The 9722-nt window shown below is 39.6% G+C and overlaps 1 pseudogene; it reads left to right on the forward strand.

Moving 5' to 3' along the window:
• Positions 1 to 8185: 8185 nt before the first annotated feature.
• Positions 8186 to 9722, forward strand: part of LOC9650660 — a 21265-nt pseudogene continuing 19728 nt past the window's right edge.

The following is a 9722-nucleotide window of genomic DNA, read 5'->3' on the forward strand; positions in this document are numbered from 1 at the left end:
GTATAATTGGGAGATGTTTTGATATATTTGAGTGTGTATTTCTTTAAAAGGAGTGGAAGCTTTAAAGACACAGCTTTTCAAAACTTGGTTTGTTTTTTTTTCTTTCTTTCTTTCTTTCTATTCTTGTTTTCATCTCTCATTTTTTTCAAAACATCAAAGGCCTACATATGAATGAATGATTGTTTTGGAAGTTAGCTGTATCGTTCTCTTGTGCTATTTGACACATTTCTTGTCGCCATTTCCAATGGGGCTTTTGCAAATGCAGGGGTAAGCTGTAGGTGTGTGTCTGACCTCATCTCCAGATAATGTAAATGCCGGAGAATATTTTTTTTGGTGTGTCTGCTCTTGGATCCAATGCTTGTGAAGGCGCTTCCGTTTTTCTTGCTCATCTGTCTCACGCTCACTGAATAATCATCCTCTGACACCTTAAGAACGCATTAGCAGTTGATCCACACAACAAAACAAAAAACGGTGCTATTGCAAAAATCTAGAGACAATGTGATCCCAGAGCCAGCCAACGCAGATCCTAGGCTCTGCCCTTGATGCTCATGGCAATCCGCTGCAATTGGAGGGAAAAGAGAAAAAACTCAGTTAAAACTGAATCTTACAAGTACAAAACCAAACAAAGAAAAATGCTACCTGTACACTGGTTTGGAGAGCTTGATCAACGTATTTTAGTGGTTGTTTCTCATTTGAAGAGTTCCCCTGCAGGATAAAAGTCTTTTGCTAAGCAAACATGAGTCGTAATCTGCAAGGAAAAAGTCAATTTAGAAAGCAAGATCAATTCCCGAATCTCTCTTTCAGCACATGCGCAATTAACCTGTTCAAAAGATCAGTGCAAGTTTAAAGTCAGAAATATCACATTGTTTCTGCTGATTATGACGCTCTTATCCATGCTCTTCATGGCAAATACTGGCAGGAACCTTTCAACTCTACTAAATTTACACTTGCATCACAAAAAGGCTTTTTAATCCCATATATAAGAAACGACTATGAAAAAACTCACCTTCCTGTGTCACCAAAACCAAGGGATTTGACAGGCCGAAAATGGTGGAGTCCGTTTATCACCACTAGTTTGAATCTGCTTTTAAAACAAGCAAGAAAACTGGAGAAGTCATCAGACTAAACATGCACTCATGAATCTTTCTAATAGCATCCCAAGAGTTTAGATAAACGACTTTAGAGAGTTTAGCCCAAAGGTCGTTGGTTGTCTTGTCTGGACACGAGCAAAAGAAAAAAAAATCTTGAACTCCCAAACAACCCTCTGTTACTCGCCCCTGCACAACAAGAACAAGTTAGCCACAGAGATCAAGTGAAACGAGAGATCATTTTAAAACCTAGAGCCATATGCACGCTGGGAATCTTGTTGCAAGCCCTTGACGCGACAGGATGAGAGATCCAGGAGCACCAGGCAGTCTCTTCGTTGCTTGATCATATATGAGCTGCCCAAGCACGTACTCCTTGTTGTACATAATAAGAGGCAGTAAAATATGCACATGTAAAGAAGCACTGAGAATATGCATACATCTGAACCAGGTCTGCAGCTGCATCATGTCTTGACAACACTGTCACCTCCAAACCTCACAGCATATCTCTGGCCTAAAGAAATCGTCAACAAGAACAACACAAGAAAGAGAAAACGTACCATAAAATTTGCAGTCTCTTGATCTTCCAAAGTCGTATCAAACAATGACATGACCACTGAGTGGGTATATTGTATGGCACACACAACATGGCGAACAGGAGGGATTGTACACTTGCATCACAAAAAGGCTTTTTAATCCCATAAATAAGAAACGACTATGAAAACCTTGCCTTCCTGTGTCACCAAAATCAAGAGATTTGACAGGCTGAAAATGGTGGAGTCAGTTTTGCGCCACTAGTTTGAATCTGCATTTCAAACAAACAAGAAAACTGGAGAAGTTATCAGACTAAACATAGGCTTATGAACCTTTCTAATAGCATCCCGAGAGTTTAGATAAACGACTTTAGAGTGTTTAGCCCAAAGGCCGTTTGTTGTCTGGACACGAATAAAAGAAACAAAATCTTGAACTCCCAAACAGCCCTCTGTTACTCGCTCCTGCGCAACAAAAACCAAGTTAGCCTCAGAGATCAAGAGAAATGAGAGATCAGCCATTCGCACGCTGGGAATCGTGTTGCAAGCCCTTGGCGTGACAGGGTGAGAAATCCGGGAGCATCAGCCAGTGGGGAACTCGTCACAGAGCTGGAGATCGTGTTCATCAGACTGTCCGCCATTGACCTGTGCATGTGTCGCGAATGGCGTTGAACAGTCAACGATCCAGCCTTTTGCTTCTGCCACCAAAATCAAGAGATTTGACAGGCTGAAAATGGTGGAGTCAGTTTCTCACCACTAATTTGAATGCATCCCGAGAGTTTAGATAAACGACTTTAGAGTGTTTAGCCCAAAGGTCGTTGGTTTTCTGGACACGAGCAAAAGAAAAAAAATCTTGAACTCCCAAACAGCCCTCTGTTACTCGCTCCTGTGCAACAGAAACCACGTTAGCATCAGAGTTCAAGAGAAATCCGGGAGAAATCCGTGACAGGGTAAGAAATCCGGGAGCATCAGCCAGTGGGGAAGTTGTCACAGAGCTGGAGATCGTGTTCTTCAGACTGTCCGCCATTGACCTGTGCGTGTGTTGTGAATGGCGATGAACAATCAACGATCCAGCCTTTTGCAAAGGGTACGCACACTCCCGCCACTGCTTTCACCACCACACAGAGAGAGAGAGAGAGAGAGAGAGAGAGAGAGAGAGAGAGAGAGAGAGAGAGAGAGAGAGAGAGAGAGAGAGATTGCAGCTCACAATCTGCTCGATCGCCCTAAAAGATTCACTTGATTTGGAGGGTCATCAAATTCAAATTTTAAAAGTTGCCACCCCTTGGAACTTTGATCTATGCCATCTATTTTAAGTTTTTGAATTTGAACCGTTAGATTATAAGTATATTCAAAAATAATATTCTAAAAATGGAATAAAAGACGCTGGATGCCATATGCCAATAGCACGTTTAAATAAGGGAGTACTAGCAAAAGTCCCAGCTACGCTGGGAGCATCATGTTTATTCCTGATGTTTTAGTAATTTCAAAGAGTTGTAATTGTAATTGTAATTTTTAACATAATCATTATTATAGCATACATAATTAAACATAATATAATATTTATATTGAAAGTCCCTTTTACATAATTTATGCTTAATATATAAATTATTGTTATATTATAACATGCTATATTATAATGTATATATAATTTTTTGTTTTTTAGTATCATGATTTTTATGTATTAAAATATTATAGAATAAGTTATTAATATCTTAAATCATAATTTATAGTATAATTTGTGTAACCAGAAGCCCATGCATGCATTGTCATAAAGTGTGGAATACAAATAGATTTCCTACTCTATCTACATGATCAACAAGAAATAGATGTGACTCACTCTTATTGTCTAATGCTAGCTTCCAATAGTGCTGGCTGGATGGTGTCACCCTAATAACTTGGATATGAGCATACATCACTTTTTTTTCTCTGTGGCAAGTTGGCACATTGTGGCAGCATTACATCTTGAATCTCTGTCAGATCCTCATCACTATCAAGCTTCAAAAAAGCTAATCAGCTCACTACCCTGGCCTGAATTACCCTAATGTCTGGCTAGATAAAGAAGATATATCTTAGCCCACATATCAATGTAGAGTTCAAATGGCCAGTCCCGCATGTAGAGCTTTTGCATTGGAAACAATTTTCCAAAGATATTTGTCATCACAACGTCTGCTTTCCATTGAAAAAAAATGCGAAGGAGAAGAACATGATAATGCATTGAGAGAAAAAATACAAGAAACAACCTTGTGTTTCTTTCAGTTAGATTCACTGTTTGTTTCAGAGTTCAAGTAAAAAAGGTTTCTCACGAAAAGAATAGCAGATTGTATAATTTATGATGTTGAAGTGTTCAGAGTACATCCACACTTTCATACTTTGCATTTATACATTTTTATAAGTAACTAAAATTTATTTTCTTATATAATACCTGCAGTCAAAAAAGTTATATGTGTATTAATACTAAATTATAATAGTGCATTAGCATTTGCATCAATAGGTGCAAACATTGAAGAGGTTGCAGTAGGTGACCCTTATTATTTTAAAATACATGGACAAGTTTATCATAATATTGGTTTATTCACAGTTATATATTTTAGATACTGCTCAAGTAACAGAAATAAGTATGGTAAATAAGTATTGAAATAATAAATCAGTGATATGATTTGTGATTTTTTGAGAACATTTGCTTGTGCTTCATCAGCATTTCACTTGACAAGTTCTTGTCAACTCATCCATGATGTTTTGCATTTTATCTAACACTTATTTTGCTTTTACTTTTGATTGTTGCCTACTTGACGGTTTGTTTGCATGGTTGGTTGTGTAGAATTTATTGTCTTTATCCATCTTCCTCTTGCCACTTTTTATGCTTAGAAACTTAATACATACATAGGTAAACTTCATGTTTATGTTAAGCATTAGTCCTTAATTCTTACCATCACATCTCACCATTGTGGAGTTATCATTCTCCATCTCTTAAAAAATTTGGAGAGGTATTTTTTGAATCAACCTAACTTCTTTTGAGCCATCCATCAAAACTCTTATTCAGTTTCTATATAATAGTTGTGCTAACAGTGCATATACACGTGACTTAGATAGAAAATAAAGAGATAGTTTGAATTCAAGTCTCGGCAATAATGAAGCTCCTACAAAGCACAGAACTCATATGCTCACGCTTCACACACTTAAGCATATCCATCGCCACCTTTTGATCATCTCTCCAAGTCCTCGTGAACTTTACAGGCACTAAGCAGTCACTAAGAAGTGAATGACATTCTCTTGATGAACCTATCTGCATCTTGTATTAGTTTAGTTCTCTTGAGAAAGTCTCCCACAGTACGTGCTCGTGTGATAAGTCCACATTATCCACATTCTCATTATCATCAGGGTCATACAAGAGTGGAAGTGCCTGGAAATTTAGAAGCAGAGAAAACATTGTTCAAGTTATTACTTTCTGATCATTCCCAGAGGAAATAAGTGAAGAGTTAGGCAGCACACTGAGTACAAGAATCACCAAATCTGTGATCCATACGCCACAAATAGTTGAGAACCGTATGGAACTGTTTGTAGGACTTTCCCAGAGGCTCATTATGCGAAGCCAATGTTGTTGTTGTCCTTGTGTTCTCCACCACATCATGTGAAGGAAAGACAGAGACAAATAGGGATCATCATAACAATCTCGAGGCTACCCCACCATGTGGAGATGATTCCAGTGGAGTGGTTCCATAAAGCTTCTCGATCTAGGCCCCAAGAACATGTTATATTGAAATCCCTAGCAATGGCACTACCACAGAGAATGCTACCGTCCCAACTCCATGCTCAAGCCCTGGAAGAATGCGTGAAGCCCTATCTTCCGGCCTGCTATGAGAGTTCTAAACAGCACGGGAGGGATTTTTTTTGGTGGGTTCCTCTTCGCAGTGAATGGATTCTCTTTAGTGAGTGTGCAGTTCCATGTGCTGATATCAGTAGCACTAAAGAGGAGGAAAATTCTGTATTGGGACAGCGAGCATAACTGCGAGTGTGCGCTCATATTTACATGATTCTGAGTCTGCGCAAGCGTGGAATTTAAGTAAGCTTTTGCAAAAGTGACCGTGAGTGATATGGTGTAAGCTTTGTATTGCTTACTTGTTGCTTAGTGCTTCAACAGGAATACCAGAGGAGAAGAGACATCTTGTGACAGGCCAACTCTAGGCTCCATGGTTCATGTGGAGTACACAGCCTGATTATGTAGAGGAGCTGTTGATATAAATGTAGAGAAGCAAGGTGACTTTGAGCTTGAACTGAGCAGTGGGCTTGTACTTGGCCTTCTCGACACATATGTTACTGTTATGTGTGTTGGTCAGAGTGCTCACTTAGAGCAAAGAGGGAAAGACATTTGCTATTTTTTGTAGCCAGTCAAGGGTAGGAGACACCTTATATATAATGTAGTATTACAACACAAATACAATTGAATCTGGCACCACTTCACTTAATTTGTCCTCAGACATGTGATGCTAATAGTAATTGGATTTGTACAGCACCATGTCCTTGTAGAGAAACGCATGGTCATCATTACCACTTCTAGAGCTGCTGCTCTGGATCACTGCCACCACGTTGAAGCTCACCTTGCCATTCAGAGATGGCTCCAAAGTGATAGAGCAAACCAGGACCTCATCAATCGGGTGATGACGGACCCTGTAAGATCTTCATCCCTGTCCCTCGTGAGATCTTCGTCCCTGTCCCTCGCACTGCCCTTCTCACCTGGCTGCTACGTACATGTGACTGATCCCAAACTGGTGGAGGATTCTCATGGCCTTGAGATCTTCTCACTGGTGATGCTGCTGCTGCTACTGCTGTGATTCAGACTCCAAATCTCCTCTCTCTCTCTCCAGCCACTGCTGTCGTTGATCAGATAGCGATATGTAGTGGAGCTTAAATTTTGTATCCTGGATCCACACGAGAATGACGTGATAGCAAAGAGCAAGACTTACCTGTAGCATTAAGTCGACTCTACCATTGGGACTTCTAGATAGCCTTTCTGTCACCATACTGCCGTAAAAAGCTGTGACAAAACCATACCCCAACCGAAGAACTTCCTCTAGCTTTGATAGCAAAACTTACAAAGCACTATGTTTACCTGTATCCCAAGATATTCACTGACTTTCTCCAAAAGGAATAGATATCAGAGGTTCCACTCTGTAATCAAGACGAAAGGATAAATGTAAACACTGCTAACACAGCAGTATATTGATACCTGTAAGTGACAGGATCATATGGGTGAAATATGTTTGTTCATCATTTGCCTGCATGCTGGCTTTTTTTCTTCAATGCCTTCATCTTCCCAGTACTCATGACCTGTTCTTTTGCAAACACATTCAACTTACGTTGCAAAGACTGTAAATCACATACATACCCATTTCCAAAGCATTCATTGTGGAGACTCAGAAACAGTGACAACTGCAAAAAATGCGAGAAAGAAACTTATCAACAGTGAAGAATCAAGGAGCTCGCTCTCCTTGTTTCGTTCCTAATGCTGCAAAGTGACACGAGAGAGAGTTAGACATGAAACCCTCAGATATGAACTGTTATAAGAGAGTATTCCATCATGTCCTTCAAGCCAGTTTTTTTGTGCTTGACTGCCAACATTTCCTCAAGAGAACTTGTCATAAACTGAAGAGCACCATGTATGGCTGTCCCATATGACTATCCATGTACAGACTACAGGGTTTATAGCGCTGCAAAATAGAAATCCCTCTCAATGCTTTAAAAACGCAAAACTGAAGAACAAGGAAGCAAACCGTGGACGAAAATTTCTATTTTTTCTCTTGGTTCCAGCCTCAAGGTCCTGGAACAAACAGGAACTTTAAGCCTCGAAAGAGAATAGCGAAGAGCAAGAGAGTGAAAAACCTTGATTCCAGTCGTGGTTCCAGCCTTGAGAACCTGGAACAAACAGGGACTTGAGAGACCCGAAAGAAGAATAGTGACAAGCAAGAGAGTGAAGAACCTTGATTCTAGTCGTCAATGACAATGTGAATCCCCTCATTGTCTGAGACGTCGTCCCTGTCGTAGCTCCATCCATCATAGCCTCTTCGCCTTTCACTCCCAATCCTCGTCGCATTTCCGAGCAGAGCACGTCGATCTGCCAAATGCACCTGCGCAGGCGGATGCTGGTGGATTTGTTCCCCGCATAAGTCTGGAAGGCGTCGATCCTGTTCTCACTGATCATCGAGCACAACTATGGCGACACAGAGAAAGCCGTGAGCCTCTCAAACCTTTGCAAATGGAGAAACAAACACAACCTTGTTGTAATAGGCTGGAGCTTTCAGCCGCTTAGGATAGTTATCCAGTGCTGTTCCCAGGACTTCTTCCGGAGCTGCCAAAAACGAACGCATTAGAGTTTTTTCTAGTGTCTAAATCGAAGGAACTCACTCAAAGGTGTTGGATAAGGAACAAATGCGGGTTGCGGCTTTTGGTAGGAGGTTTTTGGTCCCTCGCCAGGCTCGATGCCACCGTTGCTGCGATTAATATCTTGGTCATCCTGGAACATCTCAAGTTAGAATTGCAGGGACGACAATAGGGGGGTCGAGACTCTTTTACCAGATGATATTCTGCGTTAGTACTTTTTCCATAAGTGCGACTCGTTTCTTCACGAACTGGATAATTCTCCTGTTGAAGAACGCTTTGGCGTTGGTTAAATGATTGTCATTTTCTGGTGCGTGAGCTTTTGAACTCGAGAATGAACCAACCAGTGGCATCATGGACAGCTGACTGTAGCCTTCTAAATCGTTCCATCAAACACACACACACACTCACAGAGGCAGAGAGAGAGAGAGAGAGAGAGAGAGAGAGAGAGAGAGAGAGAGAGAGAGAGAGTACCTTCCCACAAGCGATGATCGATGCTCTCTCCTTGTGGTCACGCACCCTAAAAGACAATTGAAAATTTTTATGATCTCAAAAGTCACGACTTTACATTGTCTAATCTCAGTCGTTAGATTTTGGCATATGCCCAGAATAAGTGTCCCCAGTATATGCTATTATTATACGGGCTCTTTTGTTTAAATATATGAGTACTAGCAGAGACCCCAGCTCCACTGGGAGATATAGCATACCCAAGATCTTCTTTTCTAATTTTACAATGTTAAAAATTTTGATTATATACAAGTTCAAATGATATTATATCAATTGTTATAAGATATAATTTCTTTCTCTTGATATCAATTGTTTAAATGCAAAAGACTGGCATTCTGGCCATGCACAGCTCTACATGACTCAATGCCATACAACTCCATACCATTGGGATGCCTTTGAAGGAAGACATCACTCGAGCTCTTCAGTCAACTTTACTCCTGGTTTCAACAAGACACAGGTGGCCTTGCATCCACAAACAATGAGCTCCTCCTGTACAAGTGCCTCTTTATGGGGCAAAACCATCACAAAAAATGAATAAAAGCATTTCAACCCTTTTACCATGTGTTTTAATCTAGGCAGTCATTTGAAAGTGATCAAATAGTAACTGCCCAAGTCCTCCAAGTGAGAATGGAATTGAGAGATAACATATAATAAGTAAAGAAAAGATTCTTAATCAGCAAATCAGCAAACATGACAACAGATGATGTACCTGCTGACAAATCTTGCAGATGGTGTCCTCTTTTTTGTTGCACCAGTGCTACACATGCGTTTGATGAGCACACTACCAAACACAAAAGAGAGAAAAAAAATGAGGAAGAGCCAGAAAATTGCTTAGAACTCTCAGACCACATATTATAGAAAATTATAAGATTATTAAGATCTAGAAAATTTCAGTTCAATCATAAAATTAAAATTAAATTATTAAACACAGCAACTATCTAAAGGAGAACATGATTATCAACAAACATAGATTATAAGACATATTAATATATTTTATAAACATAGATCTAGCACTTAAATAATAATATTGTTATATTTTTTTATGGTACTATAATTAATAGAGTATAATAACATTATCACTGCTAGATTATATATATTAATCTATATATGTGGTCTTAGAACTCTCAGACTAAGTATTTCAGTCTTCAAGATTAGCATTTTCTACAACATCCATCTTACATTATGTAAATATCATATAATAGTGTATTACAGAGTTCAGTAGTTATAA

This window comes from Selaginella moellendorffii, unplaced genomic scaffold (genome assembly GCF_000143415.4).
Source record: "Selaginella moellendorffii unplaced genomic scaffold, v1.0 SELMOscaffold_128, whole genome shotgun sequence".
Lineage (NCBI taxonomy): Eukaryota > Viridiplantae > Streptophyta > Lycopodiopsida > Selaginellales > Selaginellaceae > Selaginella > Selaginella moellendorffii.